We start from the raw sequence: 15,665 nt of genomic DNA, 5'->3' as shown, positions 1-15,665 counted from the left end.
CTTTGTGTCAACTTAATGTCTGAATCAAATGTAATATTTCTTGAACCACTGCTCTTGCATCTCCCTTCAGGGTTTTCCTCTCACCAGTAACTTTAGAGTTTCCCATTCTGATCTAATCTCTAGGACAGGCGCATAGTCCAGTTGAGGTTTTGCAAGGATATCTAATACCAGTGAAAACAGGAAAAGATAAAAGTGCAATCCACTTCACTTCTTTTTTGTTAAACCCTCAGGCATAGTTCCTATATAAGCTTTTCTCATGCACTACTAACTCAAGGGGAAATGAGTTTACTTAAGGTATTTTATCAAGGTGCTGAGAGTGAAGATTTGTAGGGTGTGATACAGAAAGAAGTACTGGGGAGGAGAAGCAACAGGTTTCACTAAAATACCAGCATGAAGTCCCATGAATTGTAGAGATTTTGTGGAGAACAATAGTGGAACTATTGTGCAGGTTTATACTGTTTTCCAATTGTGCATGCCCAGGAACCCCACCTGTAAATGTAATCTTTGAATTCATTGTAGCTGAGGTGAGAAGTAGACATTATGTTCTGCCCAAGAAAATGTCAGTTCCTGTAGCTTCAATGGGACAAAGGGAAAGAAATTTCGAGCAGGCATTCTAACTTTTAGAGAAATGTGGTAAATGGCTACCCTGTAATTATTACCCAGGCTGCTTGAGCCCTTTGCTACTGCAAAATCTCCAAGCTTATCTGCATTTCTGATAAAGACTTTAAACACCAAATTTCCAAAGGAAAATGAAGAGCTGAAAACAATGATTCTGATGGTTGATGAATTCTACAGGAAAGAATTCCTTTTTGGGACAAGAATTTTATTGTCTTGTGTGAACCAAGTATTTCCCTATTGTGCAAAGTATGTGGAATTTTATAAGTAAATATTTTATTCCCTGTTTTTTAAAAAAAAAATTTCTAAATTTGCTTAATGTTTCTTTACAGTTTTTCTTAAACTTGACAGAACTTTGGTAGGTTTGTTCATCAGAAATGGTATTCTTTTGGTTTTTATTGTTATGCTAGCTCTCACTTTTTTCTTATTCATCTTCATTATTTTCTTTTCTCCTATTTATATAGGTATTGTTGGTGGTATTATTTTTAGTTATCAAGATCAAAGTTAACATACCCTATTTATTTTACATTTGAAAATTAGTATATTAAAAACAATTCAGCCTATGAAATTGCTTCAGAAGTAAGGTTTGGAATTATGTGATGTGGATGACTGTGTTCTCACATTTTATAATTTACTTTGGATTTGATTTTTACTTTTTAATTGAGGAATTGTCTGGAAGAGCACTTTTAACCACATAATCATGAATGTGTTTTACTTGCCCTTTACACACCTATATCTAGTTTTTAAAATTTGTTTTTTTTTTCCTGAAGTAAACATTGAGCCAAATTATTAAGAGCTAATTTCCCATTTCTGTACCACATAATTTCAGATTTCCCTTTTTGTTTTCTTATAAATTTGCAAACGAGAAAAATCTCGCTATACTCTATGGTTGCCAACTCCAGAATTGAATGGTATGTTTATTTCTGCTCCCTCACCATCCTCTAGGCTTTAGAATCATTAATTTGTTTAAAGGAAAAAGGAAGTGAAAATAGCCTGTGACAACTATGAGACACCATCAAACACACCAATGTATACATAATGGGAATCTCAGAGGGAGAAGAGAGAAAGGGGCAGAAGGAATATTCAAAGAATATTCTCTGATAGAGAACTTAACAAACTTATCAAAAGATGGGAATATGCACTGAAGAAACTCAGAGAACACCAAACATGATAACCTGAAGAAAAACACACCCTATCACATATTGATTATGCGAAGGACATGGAGAGAGTTATGAAAAGTTATGAGAAAAGATGGGAGTCCCAATTAGATTGAGTGCTGATTTCTCATCAGAAGCCACAGAGAGAAGAAGACATTGGTTTGTAATACTTAAAGTGTTGAAAGAAAACAACTGCCAGCCTAGGACTGTATATCCAGTGAGAATTTCTTTCAGATATGAGGGAGAGATTAAGACATTTTCAGATAAACAAAAACTGAAGGAGTTCACCTCCATTAGACCAGCCCTACAAACAATGCTAAAGGATGTTCTTCAGACTGAAAGGAAAGGAAACTAGGCAGTGATTCAAAGCAGTAAAGAACAGCAATAAAGGTAATCATTTGGTTAATTATAAATGCCAGTATAATTATATTGTATTTTTGATATGTAACTCCACTTCTTGTTTCCTATAGCTGCTAAAATGCAATTGCATAAAATGTAATGATAAATCTGTTTTTGGACATACAATGTTCAAAGGTGTAAGTGGTAATGTACAAAAAATTGTGGGGAGACAGAGGGAACTTAAAGGCAAATAAATATAATAGTAGGTTTTAACAGAAGTGAAGGACAATAATTGTATAAGACTTACAAAAGCTAAATAGCAAAATGGAAGAAGAAATCTGTATTGTCAGTAGTAACTTTAAACATAAATGGATTAAATTCTCCAGTCAAAATGCAGAGATTGGCAGAATTGATAAAAAAAACATGACTCAACTATATGCTGTCTGCAAGAGACTCACCTTAAAGTCAAAGATACAAGTAAGTTGAAGGTGAAAGGATGGGAAAAAGTATCTCTCTCTATATATATACCATGCAAAGAATCACTAAAAAAGAGCTGGTGTGGCTGTAGTAATATCTCATAAAATAGACTTAAAGTTGAAAGCAGTTATGAGGGAGAAATATGGCCACTATATTCTGATAAAGGGGGCAACACCATAGGAAGATGTAACAATTATAAATATATATGCACCTAACAGAAGATCCCTAAAATATATGCGGCAAATATTGATGGGATTGAAGAATGAAATTGACAGCTCTACATAAATAGTAGGAGAGTTTAACACAGCACTCTCAATAATGGATAGAACATTTAGTCAGAAGATCAATAAGGAGTTACAGGACTTTAATGATATAAACCAACTAGACCTAACAGGCATATGGAGAACAATGCACCCAACCAAAAGAGAATATACATTCTTCTTCAGTGCACACAGATTGTTCTCCAGGATAGACCATGTGTCAGGTCACAGAACAAGTCTCAATAAATTAAAAAAATATTTAAATCATATGGTGTATATTCTCCAACCACAACTGTATGAAGCTAGAAATCAGTAACAGAGGGAGAAATGGAAAATTCACAAATATCTGGAAATTAAACAATGTGCTTTTAAACAACCAATGGGTTAAAGAGGAAATCAGAAGTGAAATTAGGAAATATCTTGAGCAAATGAAGATGAAAGTACAGCATACTAAAACTTGTGGGATATAGTGAAGGCAGTGGTGAAAGGGAAGTGTATAGCTCTAAATGCTTACATTACAAAAGAAGAAAGACTTCTTATCAGAATCCTAACCTCAAACCTGGAAGGAAGAGAAAAAAGGATAACATGCTAAACCCATAATGAAACAGAAATTAGGAAATAACAAAGATTAGTGCAGAGACAAAGGAAACAAACAAAAAACAAAAAACAATAGAGAGTATCAACCAAACCAAAACTTGGTTCTTTGAAAAGCTATATACAATAGAGAAACCCTTTAGCTAGACCGACTGAGAAAAAAAAAAGGAGGATACAAATTACAAAAATGAAAAATTAAAAGTGGAGCATGGGTGCAGGGACTTGCTCATCTGAGGAGTCTCTGCAGAAAAGGGTTAACCATGTCATCCGTGATCAGAAAGGTAATCAGCACCATGAAAGCCCCAGGGGCCATTGGTCCTTACAGTCAAACCATGCTTGTCGACAGGTCCATGTAGTCGTGGACCCTTAAGGGGCAGCTTGTGCCAGGTGGGGTGATGGAAGAAGCTCAACAAGCTCTTAAAAACCTGGGTGAAATTCTGAAAGCTGCAGGCTGTGACTTCACTAATGTTGTAAAAACATCTGTCTTGCTGACTGACATAAATGATTTCAGTGCTGTCAGTGAGGCCGACAAACAGTATTTCAAGAGTAATTTTCCTGCTAGAGCTTCTTACCGGGTTGCTGCTCTGCCCAGAGGGGGCTGTGTTGAGATTGAAGCAATAGCTGTCCAAGGACCTCTCAAAACAGCATGTCTGTGAATGGGCCACAGGTTCTTAGCCTGGAATTTTCATAACACTTTTAAATTAACAGCTTAATTTTTATAATTGATGTTGGAAAATGTAAGTTTGACTAAAATATCTGAAGTTTATTATGTAAGTACCATATAATAGGGGAATTGAACATGAATTGAAGATTGAATGAGGAATCCAATGATGGATGTTACAAATTACATTTATGCACACTGATATTACTGAATGTGAAAGAAAGTACATTCATTACATAGTCACTCAAACAAATAAAAGTAAAAGGAAACAACATGTAGGAAAAATGAGTTATGGTACCTAAGAAATAATAAAGAGCACACCTGATTTAATTAAATACTATTAATTTAATGATTTAACGTATATTTAGTTCTCATGTCAGATATGTGATTCTGCTTTTACTTGAGCAAAATTAAACTTGAGTAAAATTAAACAGTTGAATAAAATTAAACAATTGATAGATTAATTTATGTATACCAATTTAGACATGTTCTTAACCTTAATCCACCTTCTGTTGTAAATAGGATCTATTGCAGAGGTTATTTTAGTTTAAGTGTGTCCCGACTGAAGGAGGGTAGGCCTTAATCCAGTTTACTGGAGTCCGTTATAAGCAGATGAAATTCACACATAGAGAAAACCACTGAAAGGAGCCAAAAGCCAGAAGCCAAAGGAAATGGAAGAGAAAGGAGAAAACATTGCCATGTAACTGCAAGGTAACATTCCAAGCCAAGGGATCCCAAGTATCTCCTAAAAGCAGCACCAGAATGTTACAGACTTCAGGAGAAAACCCATTTTGCCTTCCTAATTCCTCTAGACCTTACCCATGAGTTACAAATTCCTGTTTTTAAACCATTGGGTTTTTTGTCATAATAACCTGGCAGACTAACACACAATTGATAGGGCATATTAGAGAGTAATCTATGACTGGCTTCTACCAAGAAAATAATAGATGCACACACATATCTATTCCATGTTGAGTGCTGGCATCACTAGACAAGGTGGTACTGAGGGTAGTAAGACTGCTTATAATAAAATATGAGAGTAGGGTTTGAATTTTACCAGTCTAACCATTATATTTAAAATGAAATTGTGTTAATAAGAGAAAATAGTGAAATGTTATGGAAACAAAGATTTTGTTAGAGGAGCCTGCTACCCAAAAGGGGACTAATTTAACGTTTACTGGAAAATTGAGATTCTGCAATCTAAAATGTATTAATCTCTCTCTTTATGTATATATATATATATATATATATATATATATATATATGTATAGAAAATGTGTGTTTATGTATGCATGCATATATGAATATCTGACTGCTAATATTTTATGCTAATATTAACTTTGGATCATAGCTTTTTACTTAAATACATATTCTGAATATTTTGTCATTTCTTCAGAAGCTTTAAATGCACCTTTCTTTCTTAGACTATAAACTATTATACAGATATTTGTGGTTTGGTTATTCCATTGCTGTGATATATTTAATTATTGTACAAGTACACTACATAGTAATGTGATGACTGTGTTCCAGATATTATGTTAGGATATAGAAGTAATGTAGACATAGTATGTTCCCTTTGGGGCTACAGTCTAGCTGGGAATCATTTTTATGGAATATATTCCTAGATATTACATACCTAAGTCCAGAGTAGGATAGAAATTGCTAAGTGTCTCCCTTAACATTGGTTGACAACTCTTCTTTAGTAATACAGGTTGCAGTTTATTGTTGGTTATGTGGTGACTTTAAATACTGGTAATGCTTGCTAGACATCATTGTGTCAAATATGCTTGTATGACTAATTTTGTCCCATGATATGTGAATGGAAATGTTGGGTGTGACTTCCCATTATGTCCTTTTATGCCCCTGCTTCTCCTACATCTTTATTCCTGCTTGTTGAATTCATACCTGATTGTGGTTGCTTATGTAGCTATTATATGTTATGTGGCAGCAGAAAACAGATGGCAGGAATGGACAGTAAAAGGAATCAGGTTCCTGATCACATGGGGTAAATATTTGCCCTGGATTGTTAACATTAATCTCTGTATTTTTTTGTTTTTGATTTGGTTTTCAAACTTTTTTAATTTCTGTATTTTGTAAGCTGATAATTTGGTTTTGCTTGTTTATTTGGTTGGTTTTCTGCTAATATAAAGAATATAGACATTCTTGAAAACAGTTGTTGAATTACACCAACTTATTTTCTGAAAAGGTTTTACTAATCAGTATCTCTTAAGTTGGTATACAAGTGATCCAATATCACCAATACCCTCACTAGTTGTAAGGATTATTCTTTTCTTTTAAAAGGTTTTGTTAATTTGACCACCAAAGTGTTTTATCTCAATGAGGCTTTAACTGGAATTTGCAAAGTGGAAATACTGGATTTTTTTATTCTATTTTATGAATATGTATTTGGAGTCCATGAAATTTTCAAGTAGTGTCACATTTCCTCATTTATCCACTGAATTGAAATATTATTAACAATTTAAATGAGTTATTTTAATTTAAACATACTGTGATTTCTTTTCTTAACATTGTTGTTGAAAATGTTTCCCCAATATATTTATGTTTATTTTGGTTAGAATACTCTAGCTATATGATTCCTGGTATGATATTTTAAATGTATTTTACTTTATGTACTTAACCCTGTAATGATGCTTTCAACTATGAGTAGTAAATGCAAGCTAAAAAGTATCTTCAACAATCAAAAAATTGCATTAACTGATATAATAGACTTACAGGAGGGGATAAGGACAGTTTTGGTGAATTCATTGTTCTGTCACTTTATCGAGGACCTTCTGTTATCCCATCCTCAATTTCTTTGCCTGAGTAGCATCTGGCATTCTTTTAAAGTCTGTTTTCAAGCATCTACAATGTGCCGGACACTGTTTTAAGTACTTAAGATAAAGAAGCAAACTAAACAGCTACAGCCTCTGTGCTTATGGAGCTTCCATTTTAGGAGTTCCCAAAGTAGTGTATCATTTGCCATATGCTTATATACCTAATGCACCAATCATCTCAAAAAAAAAAAAAAAAACAACAAAAAAAAAACCAAGAAACAAAAAACAATGCTTTTTAGATTTATTTATTAATCTGACATAAAATTTCTAAATTACTATTTTCTACAATTATGTTATTTCCTTCTATCTGTTGTTCATGGCTTTGCTTGATCTTTTGCTAACATATAAGATCTTGCAAGTGTATGTAATTGATTTTCTTTCCCAATTTTTAAAATGTTTAAAGCACTCAAGTTCATTTCTTATGGGAATCATTCCCCTTTTCTGAGAGCAACATATCTTAACATATGACTTTAAATTTGACTAAACTATAATTATTCTTTAATGGCATCTTGGGTTTCCAAGTATTTTAGTAAATATTATGTGAAGAGTATTACTTTTAAGTAGACATGTAGAGGAAAAAATTCACCCTTTAGGATTGGTAACTAATTCAACTTATCCCAGTTAAATGAATTTTAATTTCTAGTTTCAGTTTCATCATGTTGGTCTGTAAAGAGATTAAACTTTGGAATGGAAGAGACAAATATTCTAATTATAGTTCTACACTTAGGGACCAGATATTTCTCTGAGAATAAATTTCCACCCCTTTAAACTGGGTATAACAGCCCATACCTACTTTGGGGCTGTATTTAAACAAGATGACAAATTCAACACATTTAGCAAAGTGTGCTGCTGCCTATTAGGTAGTTAGCAAAATAAAACCTTGTTTATTCTTATTCTCCATCCTATTCTACAAAGCCACATTTCTTAGCCATGGACTTATTAATTCTTGCAGCTAAGTAATGTAATGTGGGTTGATCCTTGATGAATGAGAACTGTAAAAAGCTACACAAAAGGGAAGGTAATATTCTCATTATGGGAAGAGTTACAGCTAGGTAGTTGGGTGGCCTGTTCCTCACCAAGATGTCTGGAACAACCTCAGATGTATAAGACTTGAAACTTAGAACTACACACAATGTATTTTTGCCCACAAGCCAAGTTGGAGGCACTTGTTTGTCCTGAGGTGATCCCACAGACCATGATCATCAAGCACAGTGATTCTACATAAGTGACTGGACTTTTAAATGTATATGTTGATGGCAGTTTAAAATGATATTTCCTTTCCAAGATATTTTCCTAATTCAATTTAATATAGCATTAATCAAGGCAGAGATTTTGCCTATTTTATAAATGTGGTTCTGTTCTTAGTGTTTTTAATATTCTGCTCTAGAGCTGGAACTGAAAAATATCTGTTGAATAAATGTTCATCATTTCTCTAACATTCTATTTTACAAGATGATTTAGTTTCTCCTTGCTTTGAAGATCTTGCAGTCAAATTCATAGAGAATTTTTCGTATCTGAAAAGAGACATATGACAAACAAGTTTGAACATAATACAATTCCAAAAACAGTTTTGAACATAATTCATGTAGAATCAGAATAGAAGTGGATCAAATGTAGATGTCTTAGTTTAGAATTCAAGAAGAGTTCTGTTAGATTACTGGCTTTGAATTTGAATTATTAACTCTATGGCACAGAAGATTTAGGATTAGATGTTTTCCTGTTTAATCATATGTTTTTTTTACCTTTTGCAGGTTTTTTTTTTTATCATTTGCATGCAGAATTAACAGCTAAATATACGTTCTCTTGGACTGAATATCTCTTTTTTGTTGTCATTTAGTAGAGATATTTTTTAATAGAGGCATGTCTCAAAATGAATAGCAGACCAATTAAAATCCCAATTAATGTTTATTGTTTGATATTTTCTTGAAAATCCCTGGAATGTGGTTGCTTATTTCATGGGTCTTGATGCAGTAGACAACTAGGTTGAGCACAAGAGGCACTGACAAGCAGACATAGCCCATGATGACTTGAACCATAGGGGGGGCATGCTTTACAAAGCAGTGCATGATGGACACACCCAACAGGGGGATGTAAACCAGCAGCACAGCACAGTTGTGTGAGACACAGGTGTTGAGCACCTTGACTCGTTCCTTCTGGGAGGCGATACCTAGCACTGTGGTCAGGATCTTTACATAGGAGAGCAGGATGAGCACAGAATCAACCCCAAATGTGATGATGATTACAGTGAGTCCTAAGAAGTTATTAATATGATGGTCATAGCAGGAAAGCCTGATAATATCTGGGTGTAGACAGTAGGAATGGGAAAGTACATTGGCCTCACAAAACTTGAGTTATGGGCAAAGAAAAATGAGGTAATATATCTTTCTGGTGAGACAATGGGTCCAGAACACAGGTTATATAAGGGTCGCAATTGAACAAACTGAGTTTTACGTAAGAGTTGCCAATGTAGAAGTAATAAGACTGATGCAAGTCAGCAGGTAACTCAGCATGATTAGAATGGAACAAAGTATAATTTCCATATATCTTCAAGAACTGAGTGTACTTCATCTGGCTAAGTGCACAGTTTACAGTTTCTGAAGTAAGTCCACTAAAGTATCTCCCAAAATACGGTTGTTTCATTTATCCAGTGTGCTAACACAGACTGTGCCTACTGAAATTCTATCTTTCTGCACAGCTTAACCACCATATCCTCCATTATCTCTTCCTCAATCAACCTAGTACAAAGTGATCTCTCTCACTTCTATGAAACCATAATACTGTTTGTGACTTTCATTGATTTCCCTTGCATTACTTCTAAAAGCTTCAAGAGAGTTTCAAAATTTTACAATGAAGTAATCCTACAATGGCAATATTCATGGAAGCAAAATATTATTTTTTATTCTAGGTAATCTGTTAGGGTCAGTTAATTTGGAAAATTTGATGAGTATTTCATTTCCACTCTTCTTTCATGTACCTCCACATTCTGCATAGGTAAATGCAATGATTGCAGCCTCCACAGAAATCCATCACCAAATATAAAATATCATCAGCATGCTGCATGTTGGCAACATGTGCAAATTGTTAGGACATATTAATAATTATTTCATCATTATACTAAAATGGTACTATAAATGTATGCTCAGAAACCCAAAAATGCTACATTAACTCCTGAAAACCTGAGACTAAAAATATAACCACCTATGTTTCCTACCATTTGGGTTGAATTTATAGAAACAAAATAAAATTATATGGCATACACATTTAACAACAACTACACATCAACTACAATAGCAACAACAATGATAATGTGTTAGATGGTGTGATGGTTAGGTTCATGTGTCAACTTGGCCAGGTGATGGTGTCCAGGTGTCTGGTCAAGCAAGCACTGGCCTAACCATTACTGCAAGGACATTTGTGGCTGGTTAATAAACCAGAAGGCTAGTTTATTAAATCATCAGTCAATTGGCTGCAGCTATGACTGATCACATCAACGAAGGCCTAGGGTCATGAGAGATTTCAGTCAGCTGGATTTAATCCAGTCAGTTGAAGACGTTTAAGCAAGACAGATAGAGGTCTATCACTTCTTCTTCAGCTAGCCAGCAAGTGATTACTGAAGAGTTCATCGAACAGCAGCATTGGAGTTGCAAGTTTGCCGCCTGCCCTACAGAATTTGGACTCGTGCAAACCCATGGTTGTGTGAGACACTTTTATAAAATCTTCTGTTCATAGATATCTCTTGTTGATTCTGTTTCTAGAGAACCCTAACAAATACAGATGGGGTCAGCTACCTTTATCAATATACTGTCATATTTAACACTATAACATGTAAGTAAGGAATAGTGACATTCCCTTGTCGAAAGAAAAAATTAATAATAAAAAGGATTTCAAATTGCCTCAGGTAATGCTCTGCATTATTTGCAAACCCAGAACCCTAAACAAATATTTCTGTCCCCCTCTTGGAAGGTATTTATCTCTGGCCTATAATGAATGACAGCTGCTTTGATTTGTCTCCATTGGGGTATAACTTTTCAAAACTTGAAAGATATTGGGAACCAAACACAAGCTATGTGAAGATGTCTCAACCTTGTTAGGAGTGCTTGGATTCAGTAACCATTCTGTGGAGATTTTACATTGGGAGATATATTTGTGTGTATATATATATATATATATATATATATTTTTTTTTTCCTTGAACCTTACCCAAAGCTACTATGAGTTGCAATGATCTATAACTAAATTTAAATTGTGTTTATTCTGGATGATATTATGTTGGTCCCTTATCTCATACCTCATAAAAAAATCAATTTTTTGACGTAAACATTTTATTGAAGAAAACCTTTTTGACCATCTGCTTTTTGCTGTTCTCTCTTTTTTTTTCCATGATAAATGAAACGTTATTTAAAAATATCTGCCCTTCAGAGCTCCATCTTACTAATAACAGCACTTTTAATATAAGAACTATGAATTTCCTGTTGCATGGTTTAGAAATGTGAAGGTATTGAGGGAAATTTGGACTGGATGCTGTATTTTCAGCATTTTTTCCAAGATATCCTACTCATCTTATTGTAGGGCTTGGAAACACAAAGGGAAGTTGATGATGAGAGACAATATACATACTGATTATACAATACGTCATTGGAACATGAAAATTAAAGTATCCTAAAAACTAATAGAAACTACACATATCTACAGATTAATGCATATTAAATATTTCAGACCAACTGGAAATGTGTGTAAATGTTCTTCTAAATATAGCATACTGTGAATTTAGTTTCTTTGAGGAATTGTGCTGGTAATCCTGCATGGCACAGGGGAGGGGATTTGCATATTGGATAAAGGTTTAAAATCAAGATAATAAAAGTAAATAAATAAATGTATTAATGTGATAAAACATTTCTTCTTAAATAATATTAAATTTGAGGTGTACTTAAAATGAGAGATGATACGCAAGTTTAAAAAAGTCACTAAAAACTGATGTGAGATGTACTTTGGATAAAGGAAGCCCACTATGATTTCACTATGTACATCCTCCTATCTCTGAAAAGAATAGATAATGTGCTTAAGGTGCTCACAGGAAGTAAATTTCACAGATAATCATATTGAGATATGCCATTTTATCATCCCTTCCTTCATTCCTTTCTGAGAGTTTTTCTGAGGTTCCTAGTCCAGTAGTTCATGCTCTTTGCTGACATATAGTTACTCTGTATTCCATATTTCTGGATCATAGGTATTTGTGTGCAGTTCCATTAAGTTATACTGCATAATGGTACAGTGACATGGCCATCAGAAAATTTAGTTTGTAGACTCCTGAGCAGCTGCCTTTGTGTTCTATTTCACTATTTTTACATGCACATCAGTTTATGCTAGCCGTAAATGCATTAGGAATAATCAACACACTGCCCTTGATCTCCAGGAATTATAGAGGAGATATGCCCTTATAAGATGACACAAAAATCAGAAAGAACCCCTTAGAAATCCCCATGAGCATAGCTGACTTTGAAAATGCATTTTCTCCCTCCACTTGTTTGAGGTTAATCTACATTTGCCAAGAGTCAAATCTGAAATGGTGGCCTTATATTGCATTCCACAAATAAAAACAGTTTAGAAGAGGAAGAAGTTGACCAGTTCCTTAGACATATAGAGGGAGGCCTAAATACATTAAGCACACACACATGCATGTGCTCAAACACACACACACACACAGAGACAAAAAATATTTAATTGAGCATGATGAACATGAACTGAATTTCCACTATTAGAATTCCCTAGAGTCAAGCTCCTTTTATAAATGAGATTTTCATTCTTTAACCAAAGTATCCTTTTCAGGTATTATCACTTCATTTTTCTCCAGAGAAATGAAGTCACATGGTGCCAGAAAGGGAGACACATGGTGAAGGTACTTGGCGAATGGTGCCTATCAGTTTTTTTTGACAAACAGTAAGGTACTAGAATAAAGAAGGAGAGTAGAGACACTAGAGTAGAGACCACACCCCCATACCTCAGTGATGCCTTCTGAAAAATGATACCTTTAGATTTCAAACTTTAAAAATTACCAATAACTATCTTATTTTACATGCAAATTTAGTTCTTTCTTGCAGAGAGAAACCAAGGCAGTTGCAATAAACTTAATTGTGACCATATGGAATACTATCCTATATTCAAATAAACAGACTTGTATATTTACGTGATATCCAAAGTTAAAAACTGAAAGCAATTTCAGGGGGATATTTCCCCCTATTGTAATGGAGCCCTACAATCAGAAGAATAAACATTCAACCCCAATAAGGAGAAGAAACATGGTGATTTGAAACCTAAAATCTTCCTCCAAAGTTCAGTTGTCCATGATCTGCAGGGTATTTTGATGTGAAGATCACTTAAAAACATAACCAATGGAAAGTAGAGGTAAAATTACCCTCTTTAAGTTACATTCACATCCTCAAGAATTAAAGAAGACAAGGGCCCTTCTTTGAAGTGAATGCATGGATCACATATTCACAAATCTGCTTAGTTCTCACACCATAGAAAACAGGAGTTGGGTCAGTAGGCATGACCACATAGAGTTTGGCAACAAGAATGTGGACATAATTTGCCAATTTAAGAATGTAGGTTCAAATAGCTGATGAAGAAGAAGAGGGAGGGTGTACAGAAAACACACGTAACTCCAACATGTGAGTTGCATGTGCTCAGTGTTTTGTGACGGCATCTCAAGATGGGAGGCAGAAAACAGCACAGAGGTTGCAGGCATAGGAGACTCCACCAGTGCTACATCCAAAATAAGAAAGGGAGCCACAAAAGTCACACTGATGGCAGTGATGGGAATGCTGGCACAGGCCAACTTGGCAATCCCCATGTGCTCATGGTAGGCGTGGGCAATCATTTGAGCCTCATAGAAGGGACCATGATGGATCAGGTAGAGAATGGGCAACATGAGCAGGACTGGGAACACTGTAATACCCAATACATGTTGGCCCTTGGGGTTTCAGAATGGTTGTATAGAGGAGTGGTTCACACGTGCCTTCATGGTGGTCAAAGGCCATTGGCTAGCACAACAGCAGAGTCCATTCCTGTGATGATGTGTGTCAGAAACTTCTGGGCCACACAGTCTCCAAAAACATTTTCATAGGCATCAAACAAGAAGATCCCCAACGTCCTTTGTGAACATGGAGAGGGCCAGATCTATGTCTAATGAGGTGGTCAGAAGTAGAAAATGGGATCATGCAGAGTTAAGTCACACCAGATGATCAGTAGAATTACAGTATTGCCCAGCAGAGCCATTGAATAAACAAAGCAACAAAGCAGAGAGCTCCAGCCCTGAGATGACCCAAGTTCCAGGGTGCATGTAACAAGGAAAAAGGTGTCTGGGTGGAAAGTGGTAATGTTGGTACTGAACATCTTGCCATTGGTGTGAAGTGAAATAGTTGGCCATGTCTAGAAGGAATAGAAAAAAAAAATGGGAAGAGTTATCAATGTTTACCTCAAACCTTCTCTAGTAATCTAGATTTCTATCTGTATTTTCTTGTTAGAATGGCTTGAGTTCAAAGCCAGCCAGATATAGGCATACACATTAGGTGGAAGAGACATAAAATTTATGATGAATCTTCCCCCTGAAGATGTGGGAAACAATATCTTATACTCATTTGCTGTCACTCCATCCAAAACCTGGAATAAATTTTAAAACCATGAAGCAGATTTATGTTTTTATTGAAATAGTCTTTGAATACAAAATACACCTTATTTAAACAGACCAACAGAAAATCAGACAAATACAGATATACTTGCACACAGAACATTAACAATACATACAAAAACACAGGTGTACATAGGTTGAAAAATGTTGGAAAATCCAGAAAAATTTCTTAAGCTGATACATAGAATATCACAATCAAAATGAAGAGTTAACTTTCATTAATTCATTTACTTACAAACCCAAAAAGATCCATTGCACTGAAACTCACACATTAAAATAATTGCAAAATCATGTGAAAACACAAAACTGGAAATCATCTCCAAGAGGGAAATGTGTATTTCTTGGCCAGTGGTATTATGATAGAAGTTAAAGAATCTCAAAGTATCTTTTAGTTGCCTGATTCCCAGGAATATTCCAAGTTATCAAACAATTGTATCCTTCCTGCTGCATATGTGGATGGAGGGAGGGCAGTGAGAAGCTTTGTTGGAAGGAAGATATTTGAGAGAAGTAAAAACTGTTTCCAAAGACAATTTTAGTATTCACAATTAGCCTGAAGAAATTCATGGTAGAGACTTGCTGTGTTGCATCTGTGATACTTCTTTCTTTCCATTTTTCTTTTTTTAAACAGAAAGAATAAGAAAAGCCAACATGGGATTAAAGAAGGAAGAAGCAGAGGGTAATGGGAAGAGAAGGAAGGAAGGACTAATAGAAGAAATGAAGGAAGGAAGGGAACAAAGGAAGGAAGGAAGGAAGGGAGGAAGGAAAGGTCTTGGCTGTAAATGAGTTCAGATAAAAGTATGAAGGAAAACTTCCAAAATGAAATTCTCATTACTTATCCACAGTTGTTTGTATCTAAATTTGGCACTGGAAGTTAAGTAAATAAGTCAGTTAATCCTTTATGAGTGCTTTATGTCTCAGTCTTAAACTAGGAAATATAGTAGATTATTAATATACAGGCTTTGTAGATAATTAACTTGAATGTAAATTCACAGTTCCACCATTTCTGGCTGTGTAACTTTTAGCAGTTAGTAAACTTTGGTA

At 34.8% G+C, this 15,665-nt stretch overlaps 1 pseudogene; it reads left to right on the top strand.

The window, feature by feature from the left end:
• Positions 1 to 3,702: 3,702 nt before the first annotated feature.
• LOC119535732 lies at positions 3,703 to 4,098 on the top strand (annotated as a pseudogene).
• The last annotated feature ends 11,567 nt before the right edge of the window (positions 4,099 to 15,665 follow it).

The sequence above is a fragment of the Choloepus didactylus genome, chromosome 6 (genome assembly GCF_015220235.1).
Source record: "Choloepus didactylus isolate mChoDid1 chromosome 6, mChoDid1.pri, whole genome shotgun sequence".
Lineage (NCBI taxonomy): Eukaryota > Metazoa > Chordata > Mammalia > Pilosa > Megalonychidae > Choloepus > Choloepus didactylus.
The sequence above is the reverse complement of the archived record's forward strand: the minus strand, read 5'-3'. Positions and strand labels throughout refer to the sequence as shown.